The sequence below is a fragment of the Bos grunniens genome, chromosome 22 (assembly GCF_055505025.1).
Source record: "Bos grunniens cultivar Pamir isolate PY7600 chromosome 22, Bosgru_T2T1.0, whole genome shotgun sequence".
NCBI lineage: Eukaryota > Metazoa > Chordata > Mammalia > Artiodactyla > Bovidae > Bos > Bos grunniens.
In genome coordinates this window covers 35,863,100-35,889,738 of record NC_141186.1, presented here as the reverse complement: position 1 = coordinate 35,889,738, position 26,639 = coordinate 35,863,100, and the positions used below count along the sequence as shown (strand labels likewise).

Here is a 26,639-nt window from a genome sequence, read left to right as displayed (position 1 = left end):
GAGCTCCTCTCCCTGGAATTCTCAACAGGGACTACATGATTCCAACCTCAGTCTGGCTGAGCCAGTGAGAGTTTAGAAATGTATGCTGGGAACTGCAGGGAATCACATTCTGGTATGGAAGGGAGATGAGTCTATTTTTATGAAACAGAAGACTAAAGCAACAGCATATTAAGGGGGAAAGGGCAGATACTTATAGCAAAACCAAATAAGGTTCAAAGCCCCAAGTCCTGGGGTATTTTAAAGGCTTGACTTCATGCCTTACCTTGACTACATGCCTTACCTTATCTCTTAGGCACCTTATTTCCTACAAATACATACCTTCGTTTTGCTTTTGCTAAAAAGCATTATACTACTTGCAACTCAGCCTTACATGAAAGATTAACAAAAATAATCAACAGATAAGAAAGGTGAGAAAGGGAAGGGCAAATGATCCAAGGTGGCACTTGAACAGAAGAGGAATCCACCACGCAGAACCAAGACCGAGCCCGGAGAGCTCAGAGCAAGCAGATGAACTGCAGTTCTGTTCATCCACTGAGTAAGGGCTGGGGAAAGACGGTGATCCCACTGGCTACAGATATCAGCGCTGTTTTTACAATGTTTTAGTATCTGTGAATACCACATTCTTTTCCTTTCTTGTACAGTCTTGTTTGAAACTCTGGCAAATCCTACACAGGGGATGCAATTGAAAGCTGGCTGAGATGAAGTTTTGTGATTTCAGTTAGAAACATTCTCTCATTCACCACTTGCTACCGCTGTGGAAAAGAAAGAACTGCAGTGACAAGAGGGGGTTTCTATCGAAAACTATTTTTCCTAAGCTTCAGAAGGATGAAAATCATTTATCTACAAACAAAAATAACTTCTGCTTAAGCTACAGGAAGATTCTGTCCAATCCCCAGATTCTGGGAAAAAGGCAAATTTTGTAGAGACTAATTCTACTGTTCTCATTTCCACACACTTGGGCTGAAATAGCCAAGAATGGCTAAAAACTCCCCCAAATGCCTGCTATCCCACAGAGTTCCAATAGTCTTCACTTTTACTAGAACGTGCTCATTCTGCTTCAGAAGACACCTGCTAGGTTCAAAAAAAATCATTATTATTAAAATACACCCCTTTCACCATACCAAACAAACAAACAAACAAAAACCTTCCAGGACTGTTTTCTGCAAAAGAACAAACATAACTTAATTTTTCCCCATGATACTAAACATCAAAAAATGTAACAATAAAACCTCTGTGAGCATTCTCTGCTATAAACCAATGATATCTTCTAATACAGTAAGAATAAGGAATAGACAGCTGGATTTGCTTCTGCTTCCTAAACAATTGTACAGGTTGGGATGTTAGCATTACACAAATGAAAGGGAGGCACACAAGCAAAGTGGAAGGAGAAAGGACTTCCCACATCTCTGAGCTCTGTCTTCCCAAACAGTTGGTCCCAGGAACACTGCCTCTCCCTCCAGGAGGGAAGTCACAGACTGGCAGCCCTCAACGTGAAGCCCAGCTTCCAAGAGTGTAATGAAAATAAAAAGAGCCAAGATGGCTCCTTCACACTGAAATTCCAGCAATGCAGGAAGACAGCCACCCACCAAAACTGATTTCAGAGGCAGGGGTAGCCCCAGCCCCTTGAAAGTGTAAAAATAAACCCCCATATGGAGTCATTCGTTCCTGCAGAAAGCACCCGCGGCCCTGCTGGAGTCACAAGCAGAAGGGCTGAGTTTTAGCTGTAAAACAACAGAACGAGCTCGGGCTCTCTTACCTGTACCAGCCTGCGGCTCCCTCCCCCTTATTCCAATTTGGGACAGGCTATCAGGGCTCTCCCAGCAACTCCGAGAAAGGGGCGGGGCTGCTAGAATGACTGCTCACACCTGCGTGCAGGAAACTGATCATGCTCCCTCCCAAGGAAGATGCCAGGGCAAGGATACCACCTTCATCTGGAGCTTCAGAGCAAGACCAGGACACTAGCACTGACCTTCCAACATTACTATTAGTATCAGGAAACTAAAATTGCCCTAAGGAGCTTTAACAGAATCAAAAATGAAAGATCAAAGGAAGAGAACAAAAGAGATCATGAGTGTCAATCAAATGGCTGAAATTAGGCACAGGGCCAATCCTTTAAAAAGGAGCCACGGAATTTGTCCACAGTCAGCCAGAAGTTCTTAGTCTTCATGCAGTGGGAGAGCAGAAGATAAAAGCTCCAGCTATGCAACCCTGGTTTATATCCTGACTCCGCCAGTTCCTAGTTGGAACTTGTCCACCCTGGACAAGTCGCTCCTCTCTGGGGTAAAGTTTCTACATCTACAGAACAGCGATAACAGCAGTGCCTAAACTTCACAGGGTGCGGTGAGAATTAAATTCTGAACACACAAAAAGCACTTACGAAATGTCATTATTAAGGGTAATGAACAGAGGAGTATGTACACACACCCACACACCCATACCTTCAAGACCAGTTTCTTGAAAAGAAAGAAAAGAAGATACTTCCTGAAAGGTTTTTGTTTTTATTCCTTGCCAATTGGTTTACTTTAATCAAAATTCCTAAGTACCTTTTACAAATGGCCCAGTTTACAATGTGCTGGAAATCAGGCACAGAAAATTTTAAATTCCTTGAAAACACTCAAACCTAGCAAATTAGGTTGGAACACAGAATATGTCATCTTTGGGGAAATCATCTAGATTGTGTAATAACTTTTTGATTCAGTACTCACCTTTCAAACGAATTCTAGACAGTGCAGAAACACCATCACATTCATGGCTGATAGATCTACAATCTATGAGGTGAGGAGAGCTGGTGAAGGCCAGAGTTACCTACATTGACCAACCCCGATTCATTTTCTATTTCCCCTACTTGACTGAAAGCAGATTCTCAGGATTGGAAGAGGCATTAAAGTCATCCAATCTCAAGGCCCTTGTTACATCTCTAAAAGTTGAATTGTATCAATAATTGTGCACCAGGAATTAAAACACCATTTGCACCCAACATGAGGCAACATGAGTCTATAATACCCATGTTCAGAGTGGCACTTACCCAAAGAGTACAGAAATGGGAGAAAATATAGTCTAACAATTCAGTTGAGGACTGTACACCATCCAACTTATACTACACAGGAGGGAAAAATAATATATCTAAACCAGAGGGCAGTGCCATAAAGATCAAGACAGACTTGTCCTCTGATAGATTTTTGTGTGTGTGCTGTTTCTGGGTACAAGGAAGCATTCTCCAGAGTTTTCAGAATGCTAAAAGAATGGAATCTCTGGGGTGGTTTATATACAATTAAAGTATTCCTTTTTTAAAAAAATAACTTTGCATTTGTTCACTTTTTATTTTAACATCTCTGTACTGGAACATGTGTTTTGCATTACCTAATAATGGAGAGGTGTGTCATTCTTCTGCCTGAAAATATGCTGCTATCATGAAAGCACATGTTCACAACAATAGCAGTTAACCATAAAGAGAATGGAGGACTTGAATCAGGACTAAGAGAGTAAAGGGAGACTCATGGTCTAAAATTAATAAAAGGATTGGAGAGATTAAGGTGGCTCAAAGAGCAAGTGAAGGCTTCGTAGAGAAAGAAGCACTGAGGGTGGGACTTATAGAGGGTTAGGATTACACAGGCACACAGAAGCAAGGAAGGATTTCAGCCCAGTATGAAGAACAGCCAAGACAAGCAGCTAATTGCAGCACAAGAGCTGTGCCATGCAGGGAGAGGAGGTGTACAGTGAGTATACATCTTTTCCTAGAGGGAAACAGCCCCCAGGCTCCCAGACCTTTCCTGTCGTCAGTATCCATGAAAGTCAATGCCTTCATTAAACTCTCAAGGGAAAGACAATTAAAAGTCTAAATCTAAAACAAAGTCCATGGTCTTCCCAAGAAGTTTTAAAAAGAAATTAAGAATGTACTTCTGCATCTGAGTTGGGTGAGAAAAATGAGATCTCCCTATTGGATCTAGTGTGCATGGTCAGTCATGTCCAACTCTTTGTGATCTTATGGACTGTGGCCCGCCAGGCTCCTTTGTCCATGAGGCTTTTCAGGCAAGAATACTGGGGTGGGTTGCCATTTCCTCATCCAAGGGGATCTTTCTGACCCAGGGATCAACCTCATGTCTCCTGTATTAGTAGGCATATTCTTTTTTTTTTTTTTTTTAATACTTTTGAAGCCCACGCCGTGGTCTTCCGAGGGGAAACACCAAAGCCAGCAGAAGCCCGCAAGACAAAAGCAACTCAGCGAGTTCGCCAGGCAGCTGAGAACACGTTTTCTTCCCCTTTTTCCTTTGATCTGTTGCTACACGCACTCTGCCCAAGACAACGTCAAGTTTCTCAAGCTTCGCTTCCCAGCCTATGAAAAGTCGGGCGCAGGGAAGCGGGGACCGCCTGGCTCTTATTTCAAATTGGGTCTCAGAGACGTCGTAGGTGGCTGGCGGGGGCCCCGGAGGAGCCTCGCCAATCAGTAGGCATATTCTTTAGCACTGAGCCACCTGGGAAGCCCATTGGATCTAGCATAGATCCATACATTCAGTGAGAAAAATCTTGCTTCTTATTTACTTAAAACAATAACCACTGGAATAAGCTCATCTTGGTGCAGGTTAAGGATTTTCAAAAAGAAATAGCTCAGTTACAACGGTAACATTAGTTTTAGTCATGCTACTGCCTTAAAAGCCCTTTAATTAGAGTTTTTAAATCCTAAGAATCTTTACTGCTTACCTCTCTTTGGTTTCAAATATGATGTCATATGTATTAATAATAATAAACATTCTATATATGTTATACCCATTGATCCTTCAGAAAACTCTAGTGGGTGAATATCACTATCTTTTCACAGACTGAGGCCTAGTGAGATGAAGTTATTTGCCCAGCGTCCTATAGATTGTCAGTGACAGAGTTAAGACTCAGACCCAGGTCTCCGGTTCCAAACACTTTGAAGGTTACCACCTGCAAAATGCTTCCACTCCCACCTCTGTCCTGGATCTTATAACAGCTCAATCAGTCAAGCTTCCACTACTGAAACATTAGGAATTATGAAAGCAAACAATCGGGTTAAAAGCAAAAGGACAAATTGTTTTAAAATCTGGAAGACTCTGCTCTCCAGAACTGGCCAATCAAAGGCTTGACATTTTTCAGGTAGAAGCCTTCAGTAGACCTGGCTTTTCATGTTGCCTGACCCAGAATCCTCATTTAGTCACCATTAATCCTCCTGGGAAACTTCACTGTCATGTCATTGGAACCTGTTTCTAACTATTCCTTCTCCATCTCACTTCCTTCCTCAAACATCCAATGGTTTATTCAGACTTGTTCCTGCCTGAGGCCCTTGACACTTGCCATTCTCTCTGCAGGGAACTCTCTTTCCCCAATATCCATGTGCCTAGCTTGGCTCAATATTGCAACTCAAACATCACTTCCTCCAAGAGGCCTACTAGGATTACATCATGCCCAACTCTTTGCAACCCTATGGACTGTAGCCCACCAGGTTCCTTTGTCCATGGGATACTCCAGGCAAGAATACTCTAGTGGGTTGCCAAGAAATAGGTTAGGATACAACAATCAGCTAAGAAAAAACTGACTAACCTGTCCAAAATAAAGTAGATCAGGATTCTCTGGCCACCTGCCCCTCCAAAAAACATTGATCAGTCTTTCCAACATTTGTCCAATGCAGGGCAACCTTCCCATGTACCTCATCAGAGGATTTTCTTGGTCATTAGCTATAAGGGCTATTCACAGTCCCCTCATTTCCATCTGTAACACAGTGGGCCTGCTACTCAGAAGACTTTTCATTCCCTAGCATGTTATGCTGATGAAGATCAATTTAGTAATAAAAATGGTACATTTATGGTTTTAAAATATTTCCTCCCAGCTATGAGGAATTAACTCATTTTGCAGTGCCAACCCTATACACAACTGGGACTCAAAAGTGAAACTACTTCCAAGAACAGTATTTGAATTCTTTTTAGAGGGTGCTTTCTGCTCACAGTGCCTCCCAGCTCCAGGAGGCGACTCTCAAGTTATAATCACAAGTATAAAATCCCTCTTCCTACACTGACACCATCAATGAAGTGCGAGTGTCAATATTATGTTCTACAGCCCACATCTTCCCAAAGTAGCTGCTGCCAGCTTTATTTCAGAGGTTTGGGGATTCCAAATATAAGCAAACACAAATAATATCAATACAATGTTAGTTCATAACCATATGTCTGTTTAGAAAACATTATACTGAATAACTGAATACAAAATAATAAGTAGTTTAAGTAGCTTGGGCTATTAATTTAAAGACTTAAAGAGCATCTTTGTTATGAGCTAGATATGTCATGAGCTAGGAATGTCAAATTTATGAGATTTTTTTATCCCCATGAAAAGAATATACAGTGATCCCTCTAATATCTGCCAGGGAAACTGGTTCCAGGATTCCCCGTGGAAATCAAATTCCGCAGGTGTTCAGGTCCCTTATATAAAATTGTACACTATTTGCTTATAAGCTGTGCATATCCTCCCACATATTTTAAATCATCTCTACATGAGGTATAATACCTAATACAAAGTAAATATCACATAAATAGTTGTAAAATATATTGTAAGTGCTATGTAAACAGTTGCCAATGTGCTGCAAATTAAAGTTTTGCTTTTTGGAAATTTATGGAAAATTTTTTCAAATATTTTTAATCTGTGGTTGGTTCAATCCATGGATGCAAAACCCGTGGATACAGAGAGCTAACTATACCAGTTAGTTCAAAGCAGATATATAGAAAATGATGATAAATCCTGTGTTGACAATATACAAATCTGTCAAAAACACATTCCAGAGGAAAATCAAATACCCTAGAAAATAAGACAGTTGAAAACAACGAAAAAAGCATGTCACCATTAGTCAGTGTTTTTCTTATTTATATGTTAAAGTGGTTGCTGGGTCAGCACATGCCGAAAACTATAATGATGGAGGTATGAGGTAGCCAGGAAAAATTAGAAATTAATCTAAGGAAAGAGTCAGTGATGGTTTGTAAAGAATTGTTATAAGTAAATAAGAACTATTTACTTATAATATTTTCCTGTAAAAACAAGACATGACTTTCAACCTTTACCAAAATATTACAATGGCTCCAGCTTTCCTTCCCAATATCTTCCTGATGCAAAGGCCTTGGTCTCATCAAATCTCTGTTCATCACCTATGCAACATCACTGATTGATTTCTACCTTCAGGTGTCTTCCGTACATGGTAAAATTTTGCGACCCAACATGCATTTCCCCTGCATCTGGTAGGAGTAACGCAATTTTTTCAAAAGACAAAATCCTTTCTTCACTGGCTCTGGTTGAGTGAGAGTCAAAGCACTCTGTGTGGACACTTTCCCAAACTGGACCATTTGTTCCAGCAGAAAAAGGCTAAAAAAGGCCAGGGGGCAATCAATCTACAGGGGGCATTTGACAGAGATGGTTGCATCAGTTCCTTCACCCAGCAACCCTGGAGGTGTCCAGTTTCTAACCACTCTGATTCCATTTTTCAGGTGACCCTCAGACTCCATAGGCTACTTCCTCCATGTCTCTACTGTTGGTTTTTAATAAACGCATCTTCTGCTTAAAGTGTATGCAGGGCAGATAATCTGCTGCTTGCACCCAAAACACACAAAGCCCACATGCTTGACAAGATCATTCTGACAGCTTGGTACCAAAACCCAATCACAGATAATTTTCAAGACCCTCAATGTTACATCCCAACACCATGAACCTCCTTCCTCAAAGTTTTTATGACTCCTATCCTGTACTCTTACTTTTTTATGTACTCTGCTTTGTCAAACAAATACAAAACCATAATTTTATAGCCCACTAACTTGTAATTTTCCAGCACTGAATTTGCTACCAAGGTGATAAAGTTATTTTATCTACCCATCCCTAGGTGTTTACTCTCACCATACCTTATTTCACCTAATCTACACAGGATAGGTGGTGCAATCCCCTTTAACAGACAAGTATACTAAGGCTGAAAAGAGATTATCTTGCCGAAGACTATACATACACTGCTCTGGAAAAAACAAGCCAGGATTTAAATCCAAGTATACCCTCAAAAACCTCAATTCCCAACCACCAATGATAACATTTGACTGGGATGGAGGAAATGGGTATGAAACTAATTGTACCTTGGCGATTTTTATTTTGTTAACTGGTTGCAGATGACCAACCCATATCTTCCCTTGGGTCTCATTTAAAAACTCTGCCAATCTGAATGTCCACAAGCCCTGTCTTGAAAAGTATTCAGAGTTAAATGAAACAATCCATTATTTCATCTAAACAGAAAAAAAAAAGTGCTGTTCTCTTAAGAAAAATGTCAGCATCCTAAATCACACATGCCATGTCCACAGACTTTCAGTTCAGTTCAGTTCAGTCGCTCAGTCGTGTCCGACTCTTTGCGACCCCAGGGACTGCAGCACGCCAGGCCTCCCTACCATCACCAACTCCCAGAGTTCACTCAGACTCATGTCCATCAAGTCGGTGATGCCATCCAGCCACCTCATCCTCTGTCGTCTCCTTCTCCTCCCGCCTTCAATCTTTCCCAGCATCAGGGTCTTTTCAAATGAGTCAGTTCTGCAACAGGTGGCCAAAGTATTGGAGTTTCAGTTTCAGCATCAATTCTTCCAATGAATATTCAGGACTGATCTCCTTTAGGATGGACGGGTTGGATCTCCTTGCAGTCCAAGGGACTTTCAGGAGTTTTCTCCAACACCACAGTTCAAAAGCATCAATTCTTCAGTTTTCTTTATAGTCCAACTCTCACATCCATACATGACTACTAGAAAAACCATAGCTTTGACTAGATGGACCTTTGTTGGCAAAGTAATGTCCACAGACTTTAGAGTTGCTTTATAAGCAGCTCTGACAAAACCAAGGCAGGGGCAGGGTGACAGAACAGCCAAGAGAGAAGCTGGGAAGAATCCATCAGTGGATTAAAAATTAGCTACAAGTGGTAATTTACATATGGATCATTAGGATTCAGGCACAGTTAAAAACAGCTCACATCTGGTTTTATTTGGACTCCCTGTTTTGTCTAATAAACAAGTGCCAAAATGTAAGGAATTCTCATTTTGGGCTTTAAAAAAAAAAATCAAGTTAACACAAAGGTATTTTTTTCAAGTCATACGCAAAGCAGGGTTAGTTTTGGGAATGCAGACATACAGCTAGAAAGACTGCTGCTGCTGCTAAGTCGCTTCAGTCGTGTCTGACTCTGTGCGACCCCATGGACTGCAGCCTACCAGGCTTCTCCGTCCCTGGGATTCTCCAGGCAAGAACACTGGAGTGGGTTGCCATTTCCTTCTCCAGCTAGAAAGACTAAGTCACTGAATTAACTCACCATGAGACCCTGGGCAAGTGACTTGATTTTCTAGAACTAGCTTCCTTAATAAAATGGGGAAATATGTTTCCTATAGTAATCTCACAGGATTATTTTAAGAATCAAAGGAAAGTATTTTGTTCAGGAAAGATTTACGACCAAGACAAGATATTAACAAACATGACCAGGAGAAGCAAAGCAGGTCCACCTGAGTCGACATCTGGTCAAATCTGTCCAATGTGTTACAAACTGCAGGATAAGAGTAGTTGCCAGTCACCAAAACAGAAAGAAATGCAGTTCCCATGTCATCAAGCAATCCACCCACAGACATCATGAAGAATGACATAGGCTTTATTTAGTCTAATCATTTAAAATGCAACAAAGCTATGAAGTTCAATGCTTCATTAAAAATTCTTCAGACTTGACAAACTTGAATTTCACAAAATAAATCCAATGAAATGGAATTGGGATCATGCTCTCACCCTCCCCCTCCCCCTGCCCAAACAAAGCCAAAGAAACCAACAAAAACCATGGTTCATGGTTTTTAGGTAACTTCTATTAAGAGGCGATCTCAATGTATGTTCTGTAGAAAGCTGATAGGTATGTGCAGTTTTGGAGGACAAGGAGGTGATGTACAGAAAGCATGGGTTCCAGGGGAGTTCTCTGGTAAACTAAGTATATTCCTTAAATATGGTACTGCCCACATACTCTAATATAGTACGCACTTTAAGTTCCTGAGTAAATGCTGGAATGAAAAACATTTCCCAAACATTTGTATTGAGCATCCTACAGGGAAGTATTTAATGCGAGACACATTGAAAATATGGTAGAAAATATTTAAAGATGGAAATACATGAAACAGACCTCTTTTCAAAACATAGCAATGCACATAAATAGCAGCATGGGAGGGGAGTTCTACCGCTGACTCAGTATCCCAAGTTCCCTTCCTACTATTCAAGGAGTACTAAGGTTCCTTGAACATTATTAATAACTTAGAAAACATTCATATGGGGCCAAAATGCAAGTCATCTAAAACTGGAGAGTCAATTAGGAAGGATGGGAGGAAGGAAGGAATGAAGGAAGAAAGGGAAGGAAAGGAAAACAAAAAAATCAGACTCTTCTTTCTCTCCTAATGATGATGAACAAACTTGCTTTCACCTTTTTTCAGTCAAGAGATTTAGACTTACGAAAAAATTCACCTCAGGGTATATTATTCTAATCAACCAAACATCAGTCTTCAGGGGATGCAACATTTGACTCTACCACAGGTCAGCAGACAGAAGTTAGGCAGGAAATTCTACCTACCAAAGGCCTTCTGTGAAACATGTTAACGGTAAATTGGTAATGAAGTCGACCCATTGTTTTATAGAGAGTAATGTAAATAAATCTGAACCCACAAATGAACACATCCTAACAAGCATACTTCCTGATTTAATGGTTTCTGCAATTGCAAATGTGGATGCTATCAGGGCCCATGTAGATAACCTTAATGAGTGAAGCAGGCAGGGCCTAAGGAAATAAGAGTTATGGGGACTAAGGCGGAGCTTGAGAGCACATATAAGCCTCAAGGCCTTCATGCTCCATTCAATTAAAACACAGTACTGGCTTCTCCCTTCCTCCCCTCTCCAAAACAAAACATAACAGGCGCAGTCCACATTCAGCCTACAGGCTTCTGGCTTGAGACCTCTGGAAACCCACCATTCTTAAGAGGATTTGACCCAACTCCTCTGCAAATGCCTGATGAGCACATTAAACTCACAAATTGCCAAGTTGAGAATAGAGTGTCAACCCAGATGTGTCAAATACATTTGCTTATGGTGGATGACTATTTGCAAGGTGTACATACAAACATACCAGATTTTCAACACTGTACAAGTGAGTTGAACGCCTTACAATCAACTCTTGAGTGACTTCAGGCAATATATGTCACCTCTCTGAGCCTGAGTCTGCTCATTTATAAAATAAAGATGATAATATCAAGCCCTCTGTACTGCAGTACAGATTACACAAGAATACATTTGTAACACTTTTAGCAGATAGCAGGCATTTGTTAAGAATATTAATAAAAAGACATTTCAATTAAATACAGCTGGGTCAATACCTGCTATGATAGAAGAACCCAATGGGAGGAAGAAACTGGCAAGGACTCAGCCAATGAAAAGCCAGGGTCTCTGTTTACTATAGCCCTCCTCCAATTTCCTTTTCCTCTCTGCTAAAGTGGTCTCCTTCCCTTGCCAAAGAAGGAACTTGCAGGTGACTTGCCAAGGTTGCAGACTATCAAACTTTGATTCTCTGCTGATCCCAAATATTTTTGCTGGAGAAGTTTCTGGCAATCTATTTACTGCAGACCTACACACACAATTAAACAATAGTTAATTTTTATTATGAAGTATATGAAGCAGGGCAAAGACTAATAGAGTTTTGCCAAGAAAATGCACTGGTCATAGCAAACACCCTCTTCCAAAAACACAAGAGAAGACTCTACACATGGATATCACCAGATGGTCAACACTGAAATCAGATTGATTATGTTTTTGCAGCCAAAGATGGAGAAGCTCTATACAGTCAACAAAAACAAGACCAGGAGCAGACTGTGGCTCAGATCATGAACTCCTTATTGCCAAATTCAGACTTAAATTGAAGAAAGTAGGGAAAACCACTAGACCATTCAGGTATGACCTAAATCAAATCCCTTATGATTATACAGTGGAAGTGAGAAATAGATTTAAGGACCTAGATCTGATAGATAGAGTGCCTGATGAACTATGGACTGAGGTTCGAGACACTCTAGACAGGGATCAGACCATCCCCATGGAAAAGAAATGCAAAAAAGCAAAATGGCTGTCTGGGGAGGCCTTACAAATAGCTGTGAAAAGAAGAGAAGCAAGAAGCAAAGGAGAAAAGGAAAGATATAAGCATCTGAATGCAGAGTTCCAAAGAATAGCAAGGAGAGATAAGAAAGCCTTCCTCAGCAATCAAATCAAAGAAATAGAGGAAAACAACAGAATGGGAAAGACTAGAGATCTCTTCAAGAAATTTAGAGATACTAAGGGAACATTTAATGCAAACACGGGCTCGATAAAGGACAGAAATGGTATGGACCTAACAGAAGCAGAAGATATTAAGAAGAGGTGGCAAGAATACACAGAAAAACTGTACAAAAAAGATCTTCACGACCCAGATAATCACGATGGTGTGATCACTCATCTAGAGGCAGATCCTGGAATGTGAAGTGAAGTGGGCCTTAGAGAGCATCACTACGAACAAAGCTAGTAGAGGTGATGGAATTCCAGTTGAGCTATTTCAAATCCTGAAAGATAATGCTGTGAAAGTGCTGCACTCAATATGCCAGCAAATTTGGAAAACTCAGCAGTGGCCACAGGACTGGAAAAGGTCAGTTTTCATTCCAATCCCAAAGAAAGGCATTGCCAAAGAATGCTCAAACTACCGCACAATTGCACTCATCTCACACGCTAGTAAAGTAATGCTCAAAATTCTCCAAGCCAGGCTTCAGCAATACGTGAACCGTGAATTTCCAGTTGTTCAAGCTGGTTTTAGAAAAGGCAGAGGAACCAGAGACCAAACTGCCAACATCCGCTGAATCATGGAAAAAGCAAGAGAGTTCCAGAAAAACATCTATTTCTACTTTATTGACTATGCCAAAGCCTTTGACTGTGTGGATCACAATAAACTGTGGACAATTCTGAAAGAGATGGGAATACCAGACCACCTGACCTGCCTCTTGAGAAATTTGTATGCAGGTCAGGAAGCAACAGTTAGAACTGGACATGGAACAACAGACTGGTTCCAAATAGGAAAAGGAGTATGTCAAGGCTGTATATTGTCACCATGCTTATTTAACTTATATGCAGAGTACATCATGAGAAATGCAGGGCTGGAAGAAGCACAAGTTGGAATCAAGATTGCCGGGAGAAATATCAATAACCTCAGATATGCAGATGACACCACCCTTATGGCAGAAAGTGAAGAGGAACTGAAAACCCTCTTGATGAACGTGAAAGAGGAGAGTGAAAAAGTTGGCTTAAAACTCAACATTCAGAAAACGAAGATCATGGCATCCAGTCCCATCACTTCATGGGAAATAAATGGGGAAACAGTGGAAACAGTGGCAGACTTTATTTTTCTGGGCTCCAAAATCACTACAGATGGTGACTGCAGCCATGAAATTAAAAGACGCTTACTCCTTGGAAGGAAAGTTATGACCAACCTAGATAGCATATTCAAAAGCAGAGACATTACTTTGCCAACAAAAGTCCGACTAGTCAAGGCTATGGTTTTTCCAGTGGTCATGTATGGATGTGAGAGTTGGACTGTGAAGAAAGCTGAGCGCCAAAGAATTGATGCTTTTGAACTGTGGTGTTGGAGAAGACTCTTGAGAGTCCCTTGGACTGCAAGGAGATCCAACCAGTCCATTCTGAAGGAGATCAGCCCCGGGATTTCTTTGGAGGGAATGATGCTAAAGCTGAAACTCCAGTACTTTGGCCACCTCATGCGAAGAGTTGACTCACTGGAAAAGACTCTGACGTTGGGAGGGATTGGGGGCAGGAAGAGCAGGGGACGATAGAGGATGAGATGGCTGGATGGCATCACCGACTCCATGGACGTGAGTCTGAGTGAACTCTGGGAGTTGGCGATGGACAGGGAGGCTTGGCATGCTGCGATTCATGGGGTTGCAAAGAGTCGGACACAACTGAGTGACTGAACTGAACTGATATGTTAGTTACTACTACTCATGATGTACAGAATGATTCACTGGAGGACAGAGTAAATTTCATAGGTAAACAACCTTGATCAATCCCTTGGGAGAAGCTACTTATCTTGTGACCAACATCAGTCACTTTCCAGAAGTCATGGAAAGATGCCAGTGCCACCTCATGGAAATGCTCAAAACCCAGAGAAGATTAAAAAACACTAGTGCCATTCAAACTTGAACAGTAGTTTGTACACATTTAGCATTAATTCTATTAAATATTTTTAAACACAAATCAGAAGTGCAAATCCAAATACACATAGGATGCTAATACACAGCTCCCTGTCAAACACTTTGCAATATACACATTTTCCCTCTATAATTCACACGGATTAATGTTACTGTTCTCACCTCATCTTCCAGCAGATGATCAGTATAATTCCCCTTTATAGGACACTGAACACTTTCCCCTACAAAAAATTTAAATTCTAACTTGTTGAGCTTTTTTCTTTTTTTAATCCCTGAAGAAAATGGACTGGGAAGAGGAAAAATGATGAAGTAATAACACCCAGGTGCTTCCTACCTAATTAAAAGAAGTTTACAGCTGCACCATAGTGAATCATCCCTGTGGATTATCCACACGTATCCTTCAAGTGGCACGTAGCTCCATCAAGAGCCATATTCCATATGCTTTCCTGAAAACCGCCGTCTCTTAGCTTTGGTAAAATGATGACTATCAGGTAACTAATGGTATTTTCTGCTTCCTGGCTTTCCTCCCTAAGGACATCTCAGTTCATTTGTATTTCCTTAATTCTAAAAATAATTAAGTAACCATGAAGCAAGAGGCTCAGTGCTTAGTAAATCAAGCTTTAATTTATTTTAAATTAAAGTGTACTGTCAGTGTTAAAAAAAAATAAAAAAGCTAGATGTAAAATGACTATAAAGTTACCATTTGTGTTTCACAATATACACCTACGCATACCTTGTCATTAACCCAAGAGAACCCACCAAGGGAGCTGAGGGGAACCACGTTGATTAGGGGTTTCATCGTACATCCTCTTACCTTCTGAAATTATACACCTGATGAATATATTAATAGCCCCCAAAATGTACCTTGGAGAAGGCAATGGCACCCCACTCCAGTACTCTTGCCTGGAAAATCCTACAGACGGAGGAGCCTGGTAGGCTGCAGTCCATGGGTCGCTAAGAGTTGGACACGACTGAGCGACTTCACTTTCACTTTTCACTTTCCTGCATTGGAAAAGGAAATGGCAACCCACTCCAGTGTTCTTGCCTGGAGAATCCCAGGGTCGGGGGAACCTGGTGGGCTGCCATCTATGGGGTCACACAGAGTCAGACACGACCGAAGTGACTTAGTTAGTTTTCTTAGTTAAAATGTACCTTTGACTTTTAAAAATTTCATCTGGACTGCCAGGTGTTTCTTACATATCAAAGAACTATGAAAAAAGAAGTTTACACTAATCTGTTTTTAACTAAAATTTACCTATGGATATTTCTCTTTTTCACACATAAATAAAGTATCTAGAAAGGCATACATCAGACCACTAACTCTAAGCAGAAGTGACTAGAAGGTTTGCTTTTTTGTCTAGCCTTCTGTAACAGTGTCACCTTTAAAATTTAAAAATAATAATAATAAAGTAAAAGCCGATCAAACCAGTCAATCCTAAAGGAAATCAGTCCTGAATATTCATTGGAAGGACTGATGCTGAAGCTGAAACTCCAATACTTTAGCCACTTGGTGTGAAGAACTGACTCACTGGAAAAGACCCTGATGCTAGGAAAAATTAAGGCAGGAGGAAAAGCAGACAACAGAGGATGAGATGGTTGGTTGGCATCACTGACTTGATGGACATGAGTCTGAGTGAACTCCGGGAGTTGGTGATGGACAGGGAGGCCTGGCGTGCTGAGATTCATGGGGTCGCAAAGAGTTGGACATGACTGAGCAACTGAAATGAACTGAATTCAGAGGGTAAACAAAGAGATACCACTTCCACATCTATTAGAACGGCCGGCCACAATTCAGAACTGACAAGACCAAATGCTGACAAGGATATAGAAGCAGCAGGAACTCTCATTCATTCTGGTGGGAACAAAGAATGGTACAGCCACTTTGGAAGCCATTTTGGTGGTTTCTTACAAAACTAAACAGTGCTACCACACAGTCGTGCTTCTTGGTATTCACCCACAGGAGGTAAAAACCTTACATTCACAGAAAGACCTATGCACAGATCTTTAGAGCAGCTTTATTCACAATTGTAAAAATCTGGAAGTAACCAAGATGTCCTTCAGTAAGAGAATGGATAAATAACCTGTGGTAAATCTGGACCATATTTTTCAGCACTAAAAAGAAATGAGCCATGAAGACATGAAAGGGCATGGAGGAATGTTACATGCATATGACTAAATGAAAAACCAATCTTAAAAGGCTATACTATACAACTTCAACTATATAACATTCTGGAAAATGCAAAGTTACTCAAAGAGTATAAAGATCAGTGGTTGCCAGAGGTTAGAGCAGCAGGAAGGATGACTAGAGGAACACAGATAATTTTTAGGGCAGAGAAAATACTCTGTATGATACCATAACCAAGAATATAAGTCTTTAAACATTTGTTGATACCCACAGACTACAAGATGATGCTGTAAAAGTGCTGCACTCAACATGCCAGCAAATTTGGAAAACTCAGCAGTGGCCACAGGACTGGAAAAGGTCAGTTTTCATTCCAATCCCAAAGAAAGGCAATGCCAAAGAATGCTCAAACTACTGCACAATTGCACTCATCTCACACGCTAGTAAAGTAATGCTCAAAATTCTCCAAGCCAGGCTTCAGCAATATGTGAATCGCGAACTTCCAGATGTTCAAGCTGGTTTTAGAAAAGGCAGAGGAACCAGAGATCAAATTGCCAACATCCGCTGGATCATCGAAAAAGCAATAGTGTTCCAGAAAAACATCTATTTCTACTTTATTGACTATGCCAAAGCCTTTGACTGTGTGGATCACAATAAACTGTGGACAATTCTGAAAAGATGGGAATACCAGACCACCTGACCTGCCTCTTGAGAAACCCGTATGCAGGTCAGGAAGCAACAGTTAGAACTGGACATGGAACAACAGACTGGTTCCAAATAGGAAAAGGAGTACGTCAAGGCTATATATTGTCACTCTGCTTATTAAACTTATATGCAGAGTACATCATGAGAAATGCTGGGCTGGAGGAATCACAAACTGGAACCAAGATTGCCAGGAGAAATATCAATAACCTCAGGTGCAGGTGACACGACCCTTATGGCAGAAAGTGAAGAAGAACTAAAGAGCCTCTTGATGAACGTGAAAGAGGAGAGTGAAAAAGTTGGCTTAAAACTCAACATTCAGAAAATGAAGATCATGGCATCTGGTCCCATCACTTCATGGCAAATAGATGGGGAAACAGTGGAAACAGTGTCAGACTTTATTTTTTGGGGCTCCAAAATCACTGCAGATGGTGACTGCAGCCATGAAATTAAAAGACGCTTACTCCTTGAAAGGAAAGTTATGCCCAACCTAGATAGTATATTCAAAAGCAGAGACGTTACTTTGCCAACAAAGGTCTGTCTAGTCAAGGCTATGGTTTTTCCAGTGGTCACGTATGGATGTTAGAGTTGGACTGTGAAGAAAGTTAAGTGCCGAAGAATTGATGCTTTTGAACTGTGGTGTTGGAGAAGACTCTTGAGAGTCCCTTGGACTGCAAGGAGATCCAAACAGTCCATTCTGAAGGAGATCAGCCCTGGGATTTCTTTGGAAGGAATGATGCTAAAGCTGAAACTCCAGTACTTTGGCCACCTCATGCGAAGATTGACTCATTGGAAAAGACCCTGATGCTGGGAGGGATTGGGGGCAGGAAGAGAAGGGGACGACAGAGGATGAGATGGCTGGATGGCATCACCGACTCGATGGACATGAGTTTGAGTAGACTCCGGGAGTTGGTGATGGACAGGGAGGCCTGGCGTGCTGCGATTCATGGGGTCGCAAAGATTGGGACAGGACTGAGGGACTGAACTGAACTGAACAGACTACATTATATCAAGAGGTAACCCTAATGGAAACTATGAACTTTGGGTGATAACAATGTGTCAGTGTAGGTTCATCAATTATAACAAACGTTATCACTCTGGTGAGGCATGTTGATAACACACAAGGTTGTGCGCATGTCGGGACAGAGGGTATAGAGCAAATCTCTGTACTTTACTCTCAGTTTTGCTATGAACTTAAAACTGCTCTAAAAAACAAAATCTATTTTTTTTAAGCTACACAGAAAAATGTCAGAATGAGACTGAGTTAATTTTATAAAGAGAATAGCTACATACTGAGGTAGGGTCAGAATCCTAACAAATAAATTGTTATCTTTAAGCATTTTTATTAAATGCTCAGGACAACTGTAGTTTAAACAGGGACTTAATTATATCAGGTTAATTTTCTGCATTCTTTTTTTATCTTCCAGATTCAACTTACTGTATAGGAATATTCCTATTTCTTCACTACAGATCTTCTGCACTTACAATTAAAAAGTACTTAAAATTAAGATGCTTCTCCCCCTCAAATAGTTTATATATCATTTGACTGTTGGCAGCAACTGGGCTTCCAATGTATTTTGTAATTACTCTGAGTTTAATCACAGTGTGATATTTAATATAAAATTCTATTTTTTATTGAATGAAAGAATTTATATTCTACAGTTCTTTACAATTTTCAGAAGTTTGATACACGTGATTTCATATAATAACCTCTTTTTCCCCCTATGCATTCTTTACTTAGCTTATCTTGATTAAAAATCTAGAGTAGGAAATTTTTACCTGTACAATGTATTCTTTTGAGAATCTATAGAAATATCTAGCTCCACAACATTCTTCAACTGATCTATTTACAATAAATGAATTGTTTTCATCCTACTGCTTAGGGACTAGGCAGGTGAATTGAAAATCAAGGTATTTATGCCTGAAATATTTCAAATATTTTTCTTTACTTCAGATTACTCCCCATCCCCATAAACAAATGTCTCATATGGAAAATGCTTATAAAAAGTGCTGAACAGTTAAACCCAGAGAGACCTGATTTTCTGAAGGAAAGATGATAATCCTCATTTTCCAAAAAATAAAAATAAATAGAACAACGACTACAAAATGAACACCAGCCAAAAGGGCATAAAATCTGAGTCCTATATTATTCTGGCAGACAACAATAGCATGTCTACTGGGGATTCAGAGTACGTGGAACCAGGAAATAAGCTAAGCATTGATTTGAGAAGATCAGTTTTCATGACCCTACTCAAGAGAATTTCATCACCATTTATTTTGGAGAACAGTGAATTAATATAACTGGTTTTGGAGTTCTTTTTTTCCCACCCAGAAGACAAAATGCTGACTTCTCATTCTGAAACTATATATGTAAAAACAACACAGCTTTCCATTTGTTTTCTCTTTGAGTTAAAATTGATATATAACATTATACTAGTTTCAGGTAAACAACATAAGAATTCAATGTTTTTATACAGATTTGCTATTTCTCAATCCCCAAAATGCTTACACAAGAGAAGGCATCCAAGAGGGAATTTGGATATATTCTCATTCATATTTATTCTCCTCCCTCCATCCTCTACACCTCTCACATTGTGCCAAGTGAGAAAAAGGCAATTTTCCACCATTTGAGGCCTTGCTGACAATGAACACTAAATACTGTTGGAAAAATTTTGCTCATACATACTCTTAGCCATTAGAGTATTAATGATACTCTAATGTATCATTAATAGCCAGATACTCATTTGTGTATCAAAAGTCTACTTCTCAACTAAATATTCTAGACCTTCAAGGACCTTCCTGGTGTTGCAGTGTTGCCTGCAACAGGCACTGTCGCCTGCCAATGAGGGAGACACAAGAGGCGCAGGTTCAATCCCTGGGTCGGGAAGATCTCCTGGAGAAAGACATGGCAACCCACTCCAGTATTCTTGCCTGGGAAATTCCATGGACAGAGGAGCCTGGAGGGCTACAATCCACGGGGTCACCAAGAATGAGACATGACTTACCGACTAAACAAGAACAAATCTTTAGCTAGGCATGGCCTCTCCAAAGGGAGGACATTTAAGCTGAGTAAGGGAACAGATTTAGGATAATCAAGAGCAGTTAAACAGAAAGGAACACATACACATTCTAGACCTTCAATCATGTTGCCTCCTTTAAATTTTTCAATTGTATCCAGTGGTCCTCAGTTTAAAATTTCTGGAAATGCAAGAATGACAGGAATCTAAGTGGTCACCTGGCCCAACTTCTCATCTAATGTCTGAGTCCATTCACAGCTTCTGCTTAGAATGACCCAGGGTGGGTTTGGAGAGCTCAGATGCCAATGAACGAGCCACCTTTCAAGGCGGCCACATCTTATTTTAGGGCACTTCACACGTCACCAGTTACGGCCATGGTCCTGTTCACATCACAGAAAACAAACAGAAGTTCATTTACAAATATCAGTTGTTCACTTATTCAAAGTGTTGGTCTCCACCTCCTTTCTGTTGTATTATTTCCTCGAGTTCTGCCCTCATTTTCTCTAAGGCCTCTGTTAATAGTCATTAAAGACGGTAATATTCAAGAACAAGTTGTTCTAAAATTACTTTCCTTCCAGTTTTAAGCTGTGTGGAACAAAACATATTGGATCTTCAATCAAATTCTGACAGTCACATGCAAACACCACATGAATTTCTAATCCTGAACCATCTCATTTTAAGCCATAATACATGAGTCAGAAGAAAACCTAACTTCTCTTAGATTCAATCATCTCAAGGCACTCCATATTTATAAACTTCATTCTCTCCTGGAACTTACATATTTTTTAAACAATACAGTATAATTAAGTTTAGCCCATTCTGCCACTTCTCAAAAAGAAACTTAACAACATTTATTCAATTTCACATTTCAGACGAAAATTAATGTTAAATTATCCCTTGTGATTATTTATACATGGATTTTAATTTATATTATATTTACATTCACTAAGCACAAAATAGAATTAGGTTGCAATTTTATACTTATAATCTACTCCACTGCCAAAATAAGTTCAGTAAAAAGTGATAATTGCACTAAAAGTGCAAACGTACGATTTTGACTTTTTATTACCATTTCAACCCACTGCAGAAATTATTTAACATGGTTTCACCAAGTTGAAAGAACCTTATCACATATCTGCTCAAGCCAATGTGCAATCATAAAAAAACTGACTTGAAAAGACAATTTTTTTTAAGTATGTATTTTAGCCTCAACTTAACAACTTTCTTAAAAACTCTACCTCCAGATCAGAATAATCTCCAATCAACACAGACATCATTACCTCTCTTGTAATACACTCTGCACTCTCCATTTCCCTGATCCCCAAGGAATGATCATTTTGTCCTGAAATCATAGAAGAATGAGTTAAAAAGAATAATTGTATGCAACGTACTAACAAAAGTCAGAGAAACAAAGAAGAAAATCAGAACTGATTTGGAAAAAGTTAACAAAAAAAATTCTTTTTAGAAAGTAATTTTAGGTTCAGGTTAAATACGAAAGAAAAGAACAAGAAGAGAGTATTAAATGCTTTACCCTGTACTGGCTGTGTATTACACTGTCTGCATTATCACATTTAATGCTGAAAACTTCCTAAGACACAAGTACTATTACTGGTGCCCTTCTACTGAAATTGAGCATCTAATACACGACATGACATGCACAAAGTCAAATAAAGAACAGCAGACAGCCACTGCCATCGGGTTGAGGAAGAGGGAAAGGGAAGAGAGGTTCACCGCTGCCTCAAGCCCCGGGCTTGGCTAGTGGGCAGCCTTGATGTGGGCTCTGAAGCCCTGCAGGACAAAGGCCCCAGCCTGTTCCCTGGGACCCCAATTCACGTGCCAGCCCGAGGCCAGGTGAACCGAGGAGCCATGGGATAAGGCTGGGATCCACCTCTTACCTCGTTCTCCAACACTCCACTGACTGCTGGCTGAACAGGCCACCAACGGCCACTCTTGACAGGTGCTCACCTGGGGGAGGGGCCCAACTGCAGCACCAACCAATGTCTGAGCAGGATCACTAACAGTCGCTCTTTGACAATTGACAGTTGCTCACTTGGGGGAGGAGCCCACTGTGTCACCAACCAATGGCTGAGCAGGGACCTCTAACCATCTCACATCAGTGGTCTCCCGTTAGTGGTTTCACGGTAACCGTTGCCTGGTAAGAAGTTGTGCTGTAATGGCATAGAGCAACAGCCGCATGCTAAGGGCTGTGTACTGCCCAACTCTATTACTACTACATACACCTAAGATGAGCTCTGTTAACACAGCACATAATGAGAAAACACACCATTTCTTCTTGATAGCAGGAACATCTGGTTATGTCAAATATAAGAGATTCACAACAGAAGATATGTGCAAAATATAGCCTCCCTAAGGGCTGAAAAGTACCTAGATAAAACTTGATTGGTCTATACCAGCAAGTTTGATTCTAAATCCCAGGTTCATACACCTCAGTCAAAAGATTTCTAATCCTTCCATGTTAGACCTATGCTTTCTCTATTCATTCCATAGACATCCATGGCCCCAGCCATGGATGCAATTGTCAAGCCTGCCTTCAATAAACATCATAAACAATAAACATCATAAAAAGCATACTGGGTACCTGGCATTTTGCTTGTTCTTAACAATACAGTGGTAAAAATGACAAATACAGACACAGTTTACAGAGAGTTTACCCTCTAGCAAAAATGAGAGACATTCAATCAGTCATTTTAAGTGAGATAAGAATTACCGAAGAAACATAAAAGATGTTACGGGCAATACATTATGAGATGGTCAGTTATGTGCAGCTGTACGGGCTGTGCACTGCACAAGGGCACATGGCCAAGGAACATGTGTAGCCCTATCCATATGTAGAGCCTGACCAGAAGAGCATTATTTCCTCATTACCACAAAGAGGCGATTCAAACTAGCATCAGCCCTGAAGCTGCAGAGGACAGGGGTTAGGTCTTGTAGGTAGCAATAATAAATTTGGATTGTATATTAAGAGTGATGGGAAATAATGGAAGAATTCTGCACACACTAGACTCAACTGTCTATGGGAGCAGAGGCAGTAATTTACTCAAGATGATTTCATCACTTGTGTAACACTGAAATAATTCAGGGAAATGTATAAATAACTGAAGTGAAGACCATTTGTCAAAATGCCATTTTGGCATTTTACCAGCTGATGTGCATTTAAAACTAGGATGAAAAATATAGCTTTTTTTCATTCTTTTAACTTCAGGAGGATATAAACCCTTTATTAATCAGATGTACTTTCATTTGACTCCAGTAAGATCACAAGCCCTATGCAAAGCTATCTTCCATTTCCACACAGCAAGTTCTCACCTTCAAGAGATGCTACTAAAATGCTCAAATGAAGAAGATCCCTTTTCAGTCTGCAGAAAAGGGATCTATTCTCTCCATCCAGGAGACTGTAAAGTTGGAAAATTAAATCTGTCACTTTAAGATGTATGAGTCCTGCACTTTCAGAACTTAAAGCATCAAAGCAAGCAAGAAAATCTTTGGGAAACAAATCTATATAACATGGGGATTTTAAGAGAAGCCATCATTTCCTCCACAGAAACCAGAAGGCCTAGAAACGTGAGGTCAGAAAAAGGTCATCCGACATCCAAAATTATCTACATGTGAATTAGTGTGTTTAGAGCGTTAGACCAAGCTTCCCATGGCTCTCATTACATAAGGTGAGTCAAAAAACTTGTCTCTGGTCAGATAACATTTAAGAAATCCTACATCCTCCAATCTAGGATTCAGTTTCCTCACATATCAAGTGAGAATAACAGTCGTGCTTATTACCTCCTAGAGCCACTCTGAAGATTTACAAGGTAATACACGTAAAGTGCTCAGAACCACATTTGGCACATAGTAAGTGCTAAATAAAAGTTAACTGTTATTGCTGTTTTCATTTTTAAAGCATCATGATGGGTTTCCATGCATAAAACCGTGTGAACAAACATAAGAGCAGATAAATCCATTGAGCTTTACGTGTCCCAGTCTTTCCCAAACTTGTCTGGCCAGCAGATCCTTTTTTCTACCTGTTAAACACTTTCTATCACTAGGGGAGCTCAAGTCCTACAGAGCTCACCATGGGACACACAGCTGCTCATTCAGGAATCCAGAAGGAAATTTTATTTATAACAGAAGTCACGAGATGGCAGAAGAAAAAGCAGACCCATATTTAGGCCACCTTTAAATTTCCAGTTCCTCATCTATTGCATCGTCCTTGATATTTCCGTTGAAATTTAATTCCAAAGTAATAAAAGGCCTCAATCCAGGTGGTGTTTTTATGTGTTATTTATACATCAGAAATTGGCTGAGAGGTCACATGAAATGACAATAAAGGGCATCTTGCCCAGACTTAGTGTAAAAACGCCCACCTTGACTCAACAAGGACAATTATAAACAACCCAGGGCCAGTGAAAACATAATTTCCCAAAGTGGAGCTGGGAGGAAAACAATAAGAACTTTTGTTCATAATATTAACACAATGTGGCTCATTCTTTTTTCTGTTTACATAACCTAGAACCCTACATAACACTCCTTTAAGAACTAGAACGTATGGGTTAGACTGATAAACATGAAGAATTCCCATGAAGAACATCACTCTCTTAAAATAATTATAATAGTTCACACTTACATAGCCATAACTATCTTTAACGTATTTAACTCATTTAATCCTCACTACTACCCTTTGACATAAGGGCTTTTATCCCCATTTTTCAGATGAGCACACTGAGGATGCACCAAGCATTAAGAACCTTACCCAAGATCACACAACTAGTAAGAGAGGAATTCAAGTCAAGAGACTTATGGTTCACACTCCTGACTGCTATACACACCCATGATTATGAGGAAATGTTCTTAGATTCTAAAGTGTTGCTTATTTTATGATCTGACCTCTTAAAGAGCTTTGTATCCACTTCTGATCTTGCAGCATTGTTTAGACAAACATTCAGTTCAAACATTAACCAAACTTAAGAACTTGAAGATTTACCTTCATCATGTGTCAAACTTAAAAACCATCTGCTATTTATTTCAAATTTCTTTAAACACATTTTAACATGAATAGTTTCAATTTGCGGAGAAGGCAATGGCACCCCAGTCCAGTACTCTTGCCTGGAAAATCCCATGGATGGAGGAGCCTGGTAGGCTGCAGTCCATGGGGTAGCGAAGAGTTGGACACAACTGAGCGACTTCACTTTAACTTTTCACTTTCATGCACTGGAGAAGGAAATGGCAACCCACTCCAGTATTCTTGCCTGAAGAATTCCAGGGACGGGAGAGCCTGGTGGGCTGCCGTCTATGGGGTCGCACAGAGTCGGACACGACTGAAGCAACTTAGCAGCAGACGCAGCAGCAGCAGCAGCAGTTTCAATTTGAAAGAAAATCAATATCATCTACTATAAGACAACCCTAAAGATAAATAAATACAATATATTGTAACTAAAGGAATGTTCATTTCTAGCTAAACCAGTCATCTGAGGAGACTCTAAAGTTCCTACACACCCTCTTCTCCCTGTCTTCTTTCTCTTTTGAGAAAAGGTACATCAGCAACTGATTGTTGTTTTTGTTCAGTTGCTCAGTTGTGTCCAACTCTTTCCAACTGATACAAGATATTAAAGACTCACTGGCACCAAAATGAGACTGTATCCTCAACTGCATCACACTCACTGACAGTGAACTACAAGGGGAGCAACTCTCTTTAAGACTCAACATCATTCAGTGCCAATCCCCTCACTTTTCATGAGTGATTCCACACTTTGGAAAACATTGCCTCAAGGAGCATTAAGACCTAGAGATGTCACAAATGCAAATTCATCTGCCAATAAATTAAGCTGCCCCTGTAGTTATTTTGCATAATGAGAAACCACAGAAATCAAAAGTACTGCCTCTAGGTTCCATCAGTCAATGGTAAAACGATCTGATGAGGGAAAGCTAATATGGCTGGCAGGCATTCCTGTGGTTAGGGACCTGTGGCTTGCACTGACCGCAAGACAACAGCAGCCAAGAATGGGACTTGGGTCCATGGAGACAGAAGGGCCTCTCAGGCTGCATTCTTAACCTATTAGGGACCAGTTTGCACTATGACACCTGGGGCTCAGGACACACAACTTAACACAGCATGTCCTTTTGAGAAAAGGCAATGAGCAATCGTGAAAGGTCTGAAAATTAAGGCATGTGAGGAATATTATCCCCATATTTAAAACAGCAACCCAAGTCTCTCCAATATACATAAATCCTCTTCGTTCTCTTCTATTTTGTTTCACAGCATTTTCACCTCCTAACATGCAAATTGCTCGCTTTTACATGAGTCTGTTGTCTATCTCCCTCCATAAAGGGGAGGATATTTACTGTTTTGTTAACAGATGCACCAGGAGTGCCCAGAACAATGACTAACACACACAGATGCTCAGTAAACTCAATCAATGAAAGAGCTATTTTATTAGAATTGTGGGTGCATACAACCAGAAAGGAAATGCTTAGATGAAATGCAATCAGCTTTTAATTTTGTATTTTACAGTGATTCTCTGTGAAGAT

At 40.2% G+C, this 26,639-nt stretch overlaps 1 protein-coding gene across 37 annotated transcripts in view; it reads right to left on the bottom strand.

Moving 5' to 3' along the window:
* MAGI1 (membrane associated guanylate kinase, WW and PDZ domain containing 1) overlaps nucleotides 1–26,639 on the bottom strand; it is a 645,902-nt gene that overhangs the window by 509,605 nt on the left and 109,658 nt on the right. For 2 of the 37 annotated variants that reach the window (XM_086366994.1, XM_086367006.1), the window contains exon 1: nucleotides 1,757–1,879. The exons of 33 other annotated variants lie outside the window; for them this stretch is intronic. The gene's annotated coding sequence lies outside the window, so the exon portion shown is untranslated. Of the gene's footprint in view, nucleotides 1–1,756; nucleotides 1,893–26,639 lie in introns of those variants that run through there. 2 more of the 37 variants (XM_086367011.1, XM_086367015.1) reach the window with 2 other exon arrangements.